We start from the raw sequence: 14,786 nt of genomic DNA, 5'->3' as shown, positions 1-14,786 counted from the left end.
GAATAGCCCCGGATCTCAAACGGACCAAAAAAGATTACAATAAAAAAATAGCCCCTGATCTATGAATCTATAATTCCGATCGTGCATTATGACAATGTAGACTTGTAGGCCGCTGGCGGCCATTTTCCGCATGTACATTCAAAACCCTGTACTTTCGGTCCCGGAAGGGGCGGGGGGTCAGCTAAGCCCAGAATGTGTTGTGATCCTAGCGACGCCTCTGTGTGTTAGTACTCTTATTTGTTAGCATCTGTAGTGCTCCCCCTTCTTTTACCTCTGGCTCTTACTTCATTGGTCTTTATGAGTAACCTGGATCGGTATCCTCCTCCCACCTAGCCAACATCGGTCTTTCAATGTTTGATTCCAGGTGATAAGAGCAATATGGGAGCTGAACCTGTTACAGAGCTACCAGGAGTTAATGTGGTCAAAGGGCAGATGCTGGGGAGGTCACAGCAGACAGACACACATGCTGCATCACGCCTCCGGTTTAGAAGGCCTGACGTCACTGGAATAAGACCAGCTCTCCAGCCCTGGTGCCAGAGGACCCGGATGACACCAGCCACACTGGCAGATCCACTGGATGGTGGGCCAAACATATCCACACACAGAACGAGAGAACACAACGTATGCAATGTCTGTCCCAAGTCAAATGTCCTTTTGATTCACATACTATTTAAACAACAGGTGTAGACAATGAAAGGATTATGAATTTATGTATAGTATGTATGAATGTAATGTATATGCAGTATGTACAAACAAGTATTTGATACACGGCCAATTTTGCCGGTTTTCCCACTTACAAAGCATGTAGAAGTCTGTCATTTTTATCATAGGTACTCTTCAACTGTGAGTGACAGGAGCTAAAAATCCAGAAAATCACATTGTATGATTTTTAAGTAATTAATTTGCATTTTATTGCATGAGTATTTGATACATCAGAAAAGCAGAACTTAATATTTGGTACAGAAACCTTTGTTTGCAATTACAGAGATCAAACGTTTCCTGTAGTTCTTGACCAGGTTTGCACACACTGCAGCAGGGATTTTGGCCCACTCCTCCATACAGATCTTCTCCAGATCCTTCAGGTTTCGGGGCTGTTGCTGGACAATACAGACTTTCAGCTCCCTCCAAAGATTTTCTATTGGGTTCAGGTCTGGAGACTAGCTAGGTCACTCCAGAATAATGAGATGCTTCTTACGGAGCCACTCCTTAGTTGCCCTGGCTGTGTGTTACGGGTTGTTGTCATGCTGGAAGACCCAGCCACGACCCATCTTTAATGCTCCTACTGAGGGAAGGAGGTTGTTGGCCAAGATCTCGCGATACATGGCCCCATCCATTCTCCCCTCAATACGGTGCAGTCGTCCTGTCCCCTTTGCAGAAAAGCATCCCCAAAGAATGATGTTTCCACCTCCATGCTTCACGGTTGGGTATAGACCAAAAAGCTCTATTTTTGTCTCATCAGACCACATGACCTTCTCCCATTCCTCCTCTGGATCATCCAGATGGTCATTGGCAAACTTCAGACGGGCCTGGACATGCGCTGGCTTGAGCAGGGGGACCATGCGTGCGCTGCAGGATTTTAATGCATGATGGCGTAGTGTGTTACTAATGGTTTTCTTTGAGACAGCTCTCTTCAGGTCATTGACCAGGTCCTGCCGTGTAGTTCCTGGCTGATCCCTCACCTTCCTCATGATCATTGATGCCCCACGAGGTGAGATCTTGCATGGAGCCCCAGACCGAGGGAGATTGACAGTCATCTTGAACTTCTTCCATTTTCTAATAATTGCGCCAACAGTTGTTGCCTTCTCACCAAGCTGCTTGCCTATTGTCCTGTAGCCCATCCCAGCCTTCTGCAGGTCTACAATTTTATCCCTGATGTCCTTACACAGCTCTCTGGTCTTGGCCATTGTGGAGAGGTTGGAGCCTGTTTGATTGAGTGTGTGGACAGATGTCTTTTATACAGGTAACAAGTTCAAATAGGTGCAGTTAATACAGGTAATGAGTAGAGAACAGGAGGGCTTCTTAAAGAAAAACGAACAGGTCTGTGAGAGACAGAATTCTTATTGGTTGTTAGGTGATCAACTACTTACGTCTTGCAATAAAATGCAAATTAATTATTTTAAAATCATTCTGGATTTTTGTAGGAAAACCTGAAAAATCAGCAGTGTATCAAATACTGGTTCTCCCCACTGTATATATACTACCGTTCAAAAGTTTGAGGTCACTGAAATGTCATTGTTTTTGTAAGCAAATTTTTTGTCCATTAAAATAACATCAAATTGATCAGAAATACAGTGTACACATTGTTAATGTTATAATTTACTGTTGGAGCTGGAAACAGCTGATTTTTTATGGAATATCTACAGAGGTGTACAGAAGCCCATTGTCAGCAACCATCACTACTGTGTTTCAATAGCACGTTGTGTTTGCTAATCCAAGTTTATAATTTGAAAGCCTAACTGATCGTTAGAAATTATGCAATTTGCATTTATGTTAGCACCGCTGAAAACTGTTGTGCTGAATAAAGAAGCAATAAAACTGTCCTTCATTAGACTAGTTGAGCATCTGCAGCATCAGCAACTGTGGGTTCGATTACAGGCTCAAAATGGCCGGAAACAAATAACTTTTTTCTGAAACTCGTCAGCCTATTATTTTTCGGAGAAATTAAAGCTATTCCATTAGAGAAATTGACAAGAAACTGAAGATCTAGTTCAACGCTGCGTACCAATCCCTTCACAGAACAGTGCGAACTGGCTCTAATCTGTCACGGTTGAGGAATTAATTGACTCTTCCTCGCGCTGTGTTTATGTGTGTGAATGAGCGCGTGCGTGGGCGTGGTCGCTGATCACCATCAGGAAGAATCAGCGGCAGCTGTTTCTCATTATTTTGCCTATTTATACTCACCTCTCACGCTTTGTGTATGTCAGACCGTTGTTTGTGGATGTCTCCCGTGCTGTTCAGTTCCTCGTGTTCCTGTTTTCGTTGCCTTGTCTTCATTTCTGGATAATTCCCGTACTTATCATCCTGCACTGACCGAGTCGTCTGCTGTATACCTGCGCTGCCAGGCCCCCTGCATCCCAACGTGCCTTCCAGAGACTTTGTTAGGCTCTGTGATGTCTCTGATGTCGATTCTGGTTATCTGATCACTTCTTTAAATACCAGTTCTACTTGCAATTGCCTCTGCCTTATTTTCCCGTAACATAATCAGAATAAAAAGAGTGTGAGGCCCCAGTGCACAACTATGCAGGACAAATTCATTAGTGTCTAGTTCAAGAAACAGTCGCCTCACAGGTCCTCAACTGGCAGATCCATTAAATAGTACCCACAAAACACCAGTCTCATCATCAACAGTAGGCGACTCTGAGATTCTAGGCAGAGTTGCAAAGAAAAAGCCATATCTCAGACTGGCCAATAAAAAGAAAAGATTAAGATGGGCAAAAGAACAGAGACACTAGACTGAGGAAGATTGGAAAAATGTGAGGTGTTTGGATCACAAAGAAGAACATTCACCAGATACAGACCAAATGAAAAGATGCTGGAGGTGGAGGCAATGTGATGATCTGGGGGTGCTTTGGTTGTAAAGTGGGAGATTTGTACATGATACAAGGACTCTTGAGGAAGTCAGGCTATCACTCCATTTTGCAACGCCATGCCAAACCCTGTGGATGGCGCTTGATTGGAGCCAATTTCCTCCCACAACAGGACAATGACTCCAAGCACAGCTCCAGACTATGCAAGAACTATTTAGGGAAGAAGCAGTCAGCTGATATTCTGTCTATAACGGAGTGCCCAGCACAGTCACCGGATCTCAGCAATTGTGGGAGCAGCTTGGCCGTATGGTACTGTACATAAGAAGTGCCAATCAAGCAAATCCAATTTGTGGGAGGTGCTTCAGGAAGCATGAGGTGAAATCTCTTCAGATTACCTCAACAAATTGACAACTAAAAAGGTCTGCAAGGCTGTAATTGCTGCAAATGGAGGATTATTTGATGAAAGCAAAGTTTGAAGGAGACAATAATTATTTCAATTAAAAATCATTATTTTTAACCTTCAATGACTGTATTTCCTATTCATTTTTCTATATTCCTATTAAAATTCATTTAATGTACGTTTTCATGGAAAACGAGTAAATGTCTAAGTGACCCCAAATTTTGAATGGTAGTCCATGTGTGTATAAAATATAGATATAAAACACACATACAAATATATATATATATATGTGTGTGTGTATAATACGTGCACTAACACCCCTGTAACTTACACTAGGCCATACTGTTGACTGTTTACTGCTGGAAACTGTCACACTCCATATCCTCACCTTCAACAATCACTTGTTTGTTTCCATCTGTAAACAAACAACTAAACAAGCAACAACAATCCACTGACACCGATAACTCTCTCAGACATGCGTGCGCCATCTCTCTCCTCTTGTTTCCTCTCTGCACCTTCAATTGTATCTTCCTCTTTCTGCCCTTGCTCTTTTGCTTTTCTCCTCTCTTAGGGTTTCATCTGATTTGATTCCTCTGCGCTCAACATTATCATTTCTCTGTGTGCTGCTTGTGTCTGGCGTGGCTGATTGAAGTGATAGGCTGATTCCCGCTGCTTCCTCCCAGATGGAGGGTGCTATAGCAAATAGCCCAATGGGTCTGTTTAGATAACACTGACCTCTCCCTGCCGGGCCGCCGGCACTGTAAATGAGCGGTTTTATGGGATTCTGCTGTCCCTAAGTGGAAGGGCAAGAAGAAAAATAGCCAAATTGATCAATTCAAGGATAGAGAGAGAAGAAAGATGCGGGCAAGGGTTGTGAGCGTATTGTAACTCCCACCTGCCTCTCCATGTATAGAAGTGTTAGTCATCATCAGGCTGAATTGCAGGAGGACACAAGGACCTGTCTGCCTGCCTGTCTGTCTGCCTATCTGTCTGTCTGCCTGCCTGATCTGCATCCCACCAATCGGGTTACCCAGGAAACATGCAGTAGTCTGAACGGGGGCTACAAGCGCTATTCCTTGGAAATGGATATTGACGTCTTTGTTCTGGGTCATGACAGTATTTCTATACAGGACCCGGTTTAATTGTGCGCTCCTCTCAGCAGCGAGCCTTCCTGCAACTACATCAGCCAACATGGGTCAGGATTTAAACATTAACACTGATCAAAGAAAGAGAACCAAAGGAAAGGATTAATAAAGTCCTGCCTCTGCATAATAGATAAATAAATATTTTCTGATGAATTTTTATTTCCTGTTATGTCCTACTGTCTTGTTCTCCAGCTGTAATGTTATGATGCCTTTAGTGGGCCTGCTGTGATCCAAGCCACATGGCCTGATCTCAGCTCTACATATAAAGACATCATCAGCCTGTGTATATGGCCCCATCTCTGTGGCCTTGTGCTTAAGTGCCCACTTTAAGAGCCACATTAAGACCAGCACACACACACACCCTGTTTTCATGCGCTTTTTTTGTATTTTGTGTTATGCAACACCTTACACACACAGAGGCTGTTTAAAAAGTTATGGGGGTGATGTTATGGCTCATCTCTGAAAGCAGGGAGTCGTAAAACATAATTGTAACTCCCTCATGTGACAAGACATTTTACAATAGTACCATTAAAAGCCCTTGAATGTGTGGATCCTGGTTGTAGGGCTAGAAGGTGGAGGGCAGGTGTTCAGCAAGGAGTGGAACTGCTCTAACATCAAGATAATGTTGCTGTTTAATTGAAATAGCACATCTCTTCATTTGATCCCAATCACGGGAGGTTATGGTGTTACCAACTAAAAAGGATATCACGTGACACGCTGCTTGGTCCCAATACTGTACACCAGCCACTGTGTGTGTGTGTGTGTGTGGGGGGGGGGCACAAACCAACCTTCCACATGGGGGAGAAATCTCATTTGTAGCATATTTAACACTCAAATGTCTATTTCCTCATTTCTAATTTTTAGTAAGCTAATAGTTATTTTAACAATATTCAGACGATGTTAAGCAATTTGATTTGGTATTTTACAGAGGGGGTGCAAACGTTGGTATTGTGGACAGTCTGGAGTGGTGTCAATATTCTGGGGAGCAAAAGCAATCCCCCCCTACTTCAATAACTCTGGCCAGGTGGGCCAAAATACACATTAGCCAGGAGACCAGCTGGGCAACTCGGAGGAAGTGGCACCACCTACACTCGGGAGTTGTATTAACGTTGTGAGCATCTTAGCCACCTCGGGGCATACTACATGTCTTGGGGTATTGATGGTGGCTCTGGCCAGGGACACCTGGGGGTTACTGGGGTTAATGTTGGGTTACTTTGGCTCTCGCTGGAAAGACTAAAGCAGAGGCATTCATGGCAGTACTCCCTCCTGAACTTGTGCTTGCCAAGCGGTTACATGCTCGAAGGCAGTCTTTACTGTCACAGGAGATTTTAACCAAGCAAATGTTGATCAAACTCAATATATCACCAACGTGTAACTTGCGCCACAATAGACCATGTTTACACAGTTACATTCATTATTCATACGAAGCTGTCCTATCTCCCTTTTACTTCTCCCTCTCGACAGAAACAAGAGGGACCTACCTCCTAGAATGGATAACCAGTTGGCAGTCAGAGGAGGCTGACGCAAAGCTTCAAGATTGCTTTGACAACACAGACTGGAACATGTTTAAAGATTCATTCACCAACATCGAGGAAAGAAATGAGTTGATGATGTTGTTTCTATAATGATAATTTGCCCTTAGCCAAATAGAAATCTGAATTCCGCTAAGAGCCCTTACTGTAGCAGTCAACAGCAAAATGTACTACAAGACCCCAGTGAAGTACAACGCTTCCACCGCTAGCTGGGGTGACTGCCGAAGATCCATCAGGGATGCAAACGAGAGTAGAGCTTCAAACAGGGATCAGTGTTTGACAAGACATCCTAATGACGCACGTGGGAAGGATTACACACTAATTCACCAGCGTGGTGCCAACTGACTGCCCCCTCCCTGGTGAGTGCAACCCATTCTACACACGCTTCGAGTCGGACACGATGGAGCCAGCTAGGGGCTGCTGGGGCTGGTCGGGTGTTCTACCTCCACAAGACTGATGTGAGGGGACAGTCAGTGGAGTGGACGGGATCCTTGGTTGCATCCTGAGAGAGTGCGCCAACTGTAGAACGGGTCTCTACAAAAACATCTTCTATTTGTCCCTTTCCCAGGCTGTGTTCATCCAAGGTAACCATGGTAACCAAGGCAACGTTTCCCAATGACTACTGTCCTGTTACATGTGCCCCTGGCATCATAAAGTCCTTTAGAGCCTTGTCATGGTCCACATCATCAAAGACAGATTTCCAGGATCACTAAAACCACTCCAGTTTGCCTACTGCCACAAGCGATCCACAGAGCATGCCAATACCGTCGCTTTTACAGAATACCCGAAAAAGGCAAACACCTGTGTGAGAAGGCTGTTCACTGACTATAGTTTGGGATATAACACACCTGTAAAAGTAGATTCTGAAATTGCATTCAATAAAAGAAAGTTTCTAAAATGGAATATTCAAATAAAGTATGCATTCAAGTATCCATGTATACAGCCATTATAAACTTTATGGCTGTATATATGAATGAAACATTATGGAACTTTGCAGCTTGGTTTCCAGCATTGTGTAAAGAGTTTACCATATCGACATTCTATCTTTGAAATGATCCACAATAGAATAGAATTAACAGTGTAGTGTATAGTGTAGATTAGAGGCCATCATATGGTCAAAAATCAGCTCTACCATTGACATCCATATAGAGTTCCTCCACTTTAATGTAGACACTTGGATTGGACCTCAATGACTTAGTGGTAGTCATGATCACATGATTGATGACCTGGTTGGAGTCAGGTATCAGCTAATTCTGTAGGAAGTCCCGGCACCTAGTTAGGTAAGAATATATAGGGATTAACTATGCGTACGTGAGCGGTTTTATTTCCTGCCAGCCACTGCTAATAACTCCTCCACAACCCCATGTGGAGATGTCATGGCTACAATTGACAGATTTCATTATTCAATCAAATGTGTTCTTTGGGATAAATTGAATTTTGCTCAGCTAGCGGGTTAAGATGTCTGCTCCCCTGGGGTCAGTTGGAAGATGATGCCTTTCACAGAAGTGTCGCTCTGTTTCATTTTACCTCACCTGCACAATTTCATTTTTTCTTTTACTTTTTCTTCTCATTCTATTATATATAAATAAACAAATCTCATTTAAAGGTCAGGATTTTAAATTCCAGCAATATTTAAAGACATGACCAAATGGTTTTGATTCATTTTTAATACAGTATTTTCACAATTTGTAAGGGTCCAAAATCATTTCTGAAGGATTTTCTTGAGCTTGACTGGTTGTTTATTTCTGGACGGATTATTTAATGTTGTGCTTCATAAAATCATAACAACAGTCTATGCGTACTGACTTCCTTTATTGATTGATAATGTTTAAGTCAAATAATACATGATTGAAAATAGCAATTTAGTACACTTAATAAAATATCCAAATTTATTTACAAAAAGAAATAAAGAAATAAGTGTACTAAAATGTCATTTCCAAACATGCTTATATACTAAAGTATGAAACTTAAAATATTACTATTAAAAAAAACATCAACATTTTGGACGAATTAAACCTTAAGGCTCCCCTTCATCTACACATAGAAAAACGTTTTAGTTTGTGAAGTTTAGTAGAAGCCATCGAAAAACGTGTTTAAAAATGTATGTTGTGTGTTTTTTTCCATTAATTAGAGCTAGAGGAGTTGTATTACCCCAGGGGGCGCTTAACCCCATGTTACCCCACATTTAATAAGTACCAAATATATCTATGATGAAAGATTATTTTAAAGATTATCAATATTTCCAAGGACAGTGAAGAGAATCATTGTGATTTTTTTTGTATGGTTGTTTTGTAACAACGGCAAATACAAAAAAGCAATTTCTTCTGAATCTTTTGAATAAATGGCAGCTGACAACGAGAATATTTTGTTTTCTGAACACAGATGATGACATGGAAATATTGAATGACACTTAACACACTTCCCTCACGGATATAATGTGTTTTGCGCGCATCACGAATAGGTAGACGTACTTTCACAAAACGCAAGAGAAAGTTGAACTTTTGACGTACAGACGGATTGATACATTTGGTCAATTAGAGAAAGGCAAGCGAACGAACCACGGAACATAACGAATCCGTTCTTATTCGATGTGTGCCCTCCATCAATCAGTAATATAGCGCCCATAACCAAACCAGAGGGAAAACTAAATAAATTTATCACGGTAAAAACGTACAAAAACCTATTGCACTGGACTGGTGATGATAATATAATGATCACCAGTATCATTATTACTATTATTAGCAAAGCTTGATTTGGGCTAAAATTAGTGCAGGAACTTCCAAATCGCACGTTAGACTATGTGAATCAAAATGTATATGTTAATAAGGCTTGTTCCAATAAGGTTTGCTCTTTTGCCTAAAAAAGGAAACGTATTTGCCTATTAAATAAGAAGGATCGGGACGCCATTCCGGACCAAGTCAAGCACTGATTATCAGTATTAATACTCATTAGAATAAATATGAATATAAAACTTTGTGAATATTGCTACAATTGCTATTTGTATGTGTCCATGTCTATCTAACCTCTCTAACAAATGGCGGACACCAGATACTTTACAAAACAAAGCCTGTTTTAAACTACTCTTTCGACCAGACAATGACCAAAACCATCTCATAAAATAGGCTATCAGAGGGGTTTTGGGATGGGGATGGCGGGTAGGATAGAGACAGAATGTCACTTTTAAGATTCAAGATTTTTATTTGGCCTTCTGAATAGAGTTAACGCCCATTGTCCTGCTGGTCACCTCTCGGCTCAACATTTCGAATGCAAATGTTGGAGGTCTATAGGGCTCGGTGTTGGTAATCCATTGATTTGAGATGAATACAGTGGCTACTCATAGGCCCTTCACAGTTATTAGGACTAATAGAAAAACATAAAATAAAGAAAAAGAAGCAGGAATCCGCACAAACGCTCCGAATAGCCAGCTCCTTCAAAGGCCTCTCTAAGAGTTTGGCCAGCAATTTGCATTCCTTTGTGCGACAACTTGTAATCCCCTCCTCAGCATGCCAAGAAACACACAACAGATTTATTGTCCCAGTCAACAAATCGTTTAGGTCATCCCAAACCTATTACTGGCTAATGCACCGGGAGCCCCCAGCCCCACCTCTCCCCTCTGGTCTCATCACACGAACCAGTTGCTACCAAACACCGGGCTGAGCCTCTCAGAACCCCACAGCTCCACAGCTTTGTTGGGCCCCTGATCTATTCATGCGAAATACACTTCTGATGGTTCAACACCTTCCCGGCGCAGCCTGCTGCAAACCCAGAGACCACAGCTTTTTACAGGCAGAATGACAGGGAATGGCGCGCAAACAAACACACACACGTTTGGCACACACACGTTTGGCAAACAAAGTGAATATCCCCATATTAAGGTGATGTAAAACAAAAAAGTAGTCCTTACAGATAGTAGCCTATGGGAACCTAAAGATAGAATCAATGTATTTTCATTTAATAAGTGCGTTTGTTCATAAAAATCAGACACCACGCTGATCAATTACAGACTAGCAAACCATGATCACATAACCAAAAAGCCAATATAAGTCATTTTCGTTTTATTTACGCTCTTCAAAAAATAGATGTTTAAAATTATTATGAATTATATCGTAGCCTACATGTTAAGAAATTAAGTTCAAATATAGCACGGATACACATACCTTAATTTGTAATTGGTATTAATGTTTCAATGTATTTCAATCTGTACGTTATATCACTATTTGTATGAATGTCACACCCGTTGGACCACGGTCCTAAGAAGCCTGTATTGCTCTATTATTTTTAATAAGTTGAAGACGACAATCGGGCACAAAGCACGTCCTCAGGAAAACTACCATTAGAGCGTGTTAGTTTTGTGTCTGTGTTGTGACTGCGCTGTCTGTCTGTCTGTCTGTCGAAGGACGGAGAGGCGAAAGGAGAGGACCGTCCATCTGCTCGCCTTTGTGCCTCAAACTCCGGGCATCAAATGAGAGGTCACCACCGACACAGAGAGAGAGAGAGATCTCCCACATAGACCAGGCGCGACAAGCACAACGGATCCTTTTATTCGCCTGTTTGCACACATACATTTATGTCTAATTGATGTTTTGCTTTTCAGTTTGGCCCCGTATAGACCGTGCAGACTGCATACGAGAGCCATATGCTTCCGCACATTAAACTATATCCAAGTTATCCAACACCAAATCCAACGGACACATCTTGAAAGCAATCTGTTTTCTGGGAGTGTTTCTGTGTTGCGATTCCCCAGAGAAGATGACACACTCGGAGTAAATGTCTAGAACACTTGCCAGGGGCAGTGCTCCTTAGAACGTTCGGTGGTGAAGATGGGCGCATGATTACTCACACATGGAGCAAGAACTAAACGCATGCAGATTAGGGCCAACATTTTCCCACTGGGACAAAAGTTGAAAAAACAAAGCCCCGGCCCGTCATTATCATTAGATATAAAAAGGAATAGAAGACAATGTATAACTGGAACCATTTGGCCAAGAATCCGATAACAATGTAGGATCGACCCAAACACAATTATCAGTAATTGACATTCATTCTATTTACTAATATTTAAATTGTCTGTACAATCGCATACGTCATACCTCGTGTAGGCCTGACTAGAGCTTCCTTCCGCATGTCTTGGCAGGCTGGCTGATGCGATAGACAGATTACATTGATACAGTAGGCACTAATGATGTCTGAGCATTGTAAAATAAATTGCAAGTATCAAATTGCCTCTGTGAGTGGCTGCAGCCAAGCCTTCAACGACGATGGGCCCCTAACACGACTGCTGTTGAATATACTGGACTGGACTTGATTTGTTATGTCTTTATTAATTCGTCATTGCTTGGGTCAAATATTGCCAGAAATCTGTTGCCTGGGAATTTATTTAAGGAGGCCCAATTACAGTATAGCTAGTCTACCTTTAGAACCAGGATTTATTTAATTCTACCTCATTTTATCATAATTGTAAGCTTCCTTTCTGTTACTGAAACGTCTCCCCCGTAATCATTTCATCACATGACATAAGGGAGATAAAGGGGCATGAAACGGATTCTCCAACAGCGGCATATCAAACGCAATCCGGCGTGTTAAAGCCGGCCCGGAACCAAAGTTAAAACACATGTTCCTTTGTGGGTTCCATTTCCTATTACTTATGGAGCGCGTAAAGGCTCCACTGTATGGGATTCAGCTATAATGTGGGACTTAGCCCTGGCCCATAGACATTGGCTCATGATGCAGCGTGGCAGACCTTCAAAAAGGCTGTTTACATTTCACGACAAGTATTCATATAGGCTAATTATGGCAGGGACACATTATCATTAAATTAAAACCCTACGAATAGTCTGTCGTATTTGATTTAAAAAAATACACATTATAGTAGTAATACTAGGTGTAGCAGTGTAAAAAAACAAAATAACTATAAAGTATTTAGTTAACTGAGATGACAAAATAAGTCATGAGAAAATAATTGTAATCACAACTGAATTCCATCCGTGTTGCTCTCTGTTATTAATTTATTTTGATACATTTTAGGTCGCTGTTTTTTAAAGGCAAATAAACCGTGGGTTTGAAGTAGCATATTTTTACATTTAGCTTGACAGCGCATAGTGGCATTTAATGATTTCACTTGCTCCTGTTTAAAAACCTTAATTTATTATGATTATTTAATATCTTCTGTTGAACTTTAGAGTATTCACCGATGATTAAACTATGGTGCTTTGTTCGTTAATCCATTTATTTATTTACATCCAAATAGGCTTAAATCTGATATATTTATATACTAATAATAAACAGATGGAAAATAGAAATAGTCCATTCCCAAAAAGTATTATTCAGTAATTTGCCTAACGAAATAAACGAAAAAGGAAAGAGCAAATATATTATTCCGTCTTTCAAAGTATACCACAACGTTGTATTGGCCTATAATAAGTCAGCAGTAAAAAGTTCTTCATATAGGCGGATTACGTAAAGAGATCGTAAAGAAATGCTAATAGGCCAGTGCTAAAAAATGTGAACGTAATGTATGGTCCCCTTGAGGCAAACGCGAAGAAAAGTCGGTGTAAGCTCACAGTTATGCGTGTTAAAAGAGACCGGCAGAAATGACCCAAAGTCCAATTTCATCACAACGCATTTGTCCAGCATCTTAGCTCCTCGCACACATGCGCTTCGTTAGGTTGTCTCTTTTGTGAGACTTCCCACAGATTCTCCGGGTAACTCAATCTGTCGACAATCAACACGCCGCTGCCCTGAGCCCGCTGAATAAATACATGATTTAATGATTTGGAAACGTGTGCGCCGCTTTACCCTTTTATCTTATTACGCAAAGAAATCAACTAATTGGTAAATGAAGTCAGCTTTGGAACCAAGACAAATACACGAAAATATTGAAAAACACACAGCTTTTTGACATTTTTGCACTTCACAAACAACAGGAAACGATTGCTAACAATGCTACTGCTACTGATACCACAACTAAAATAACTAATATGAATTGCCATGATATTACTGAATTAAATTCTGGAGTTACATAGCATACATCTACCCAGTGAATTTCAAAGAATTGAGGCGTTCCATGGAAAATGAGTGAGGCCATAACAGGCAGGTGTTTGTTCTTAGCTGCTGAAGTGTCCCGGTGCTGAGGACACCCTCATCCCAGTTCCAGACCCCACTCTACAGCTGCAGCCTCTCCCTCCGCAGCCCGCTTCCCATGCTGCTCCACTGCTCCCTGGGCCTTTGATCAGGGCCGACCCCCTCTGCCACAGCTGCCCATGTGGGGGCTGCTCTCTCACCTACAAAAGACACTGCCTGCTGGGGGGGGACCCACTCTTACATTGCAACCCCCCCCCCCCACACACACACACACCCCCACCCCACCCAAGACCGTCATCGCCAAGGAAAGCGCAGAGCGGGTGGGATGTATGTTTGACTGTGAGGGTGCAAGATGGAGACTGGTGGTTGGGAAAGCGTGTATGTCAGAAGACGTGTACTGCAGTGTTTATAGCTATAAGAGACAGGAAATGTGTGTAAGAGTCAGAGCAAGAATGACAACCTGAGTGCATGCTAAGCATCACCTCAGCAAACACATATGTAGACAGAGCAGTATGTTCCTACACACAAACAGAAACAAGCGTTAATAAGAGTCCACAGCTGGCTTACATACGTGCTTATGAATGACTCAACTTAGTTACACCTGCAAGCCTTTATCTGAGCGGCTGGTGCCCAAAGTTACTTCCCCCCGGTTTAGTTGACCTGAAAACTCCTCTTATTTGTCATGTCTGCTCAATTAACTAGGAAGGAAACCCCTTTAGTCTATCTGGGAGAGGTGGTGAATGAGTTCCACGGTCATAGTTGTGAATATTTCTGCTTTATTTACACCAGCAAACATTTGTTGATGCCATCCTTTTTTTCTTTTTGGGTAAAGGCTGTTAGTAACAGCTTAGGAAGAGTTTAAAAGGCACTCTTCTCCCGAGCACTGATGCTAATCCGACTCCGACATCTGGGAAGGATGACTCAACTGAATGTCTGATACACATCATCTGTGATTCATTATCCTGAGGTTGCCTATTCCAGGCAAATTGTACTTTGTATATTTTCAGATAGTCCTATACATATACATGGAGCATGGCTGAGATGACATATTTGACCGGTTAAAGCTGTTCCAGGTTGTTTGACTGTGATGACTGGCAGGACT

This window comes from Esox lucius, chromosome 8, assembly GCF_011004845.1.
Source record: "Esox lucius isolate fEsoLuc1 chromosome 8, fEsoLuc1.pri, whole genome shotgun sequence".
Taxonomy (NCBI): domain Eukaryota; kingdom Metazoa; phylum Chordata; class Actinopteri; order Esociformes; family Esocidae; genus Esox; species Esox lucius.
This window is presented reverse-complemented; position numbering follows the sequence as displayed.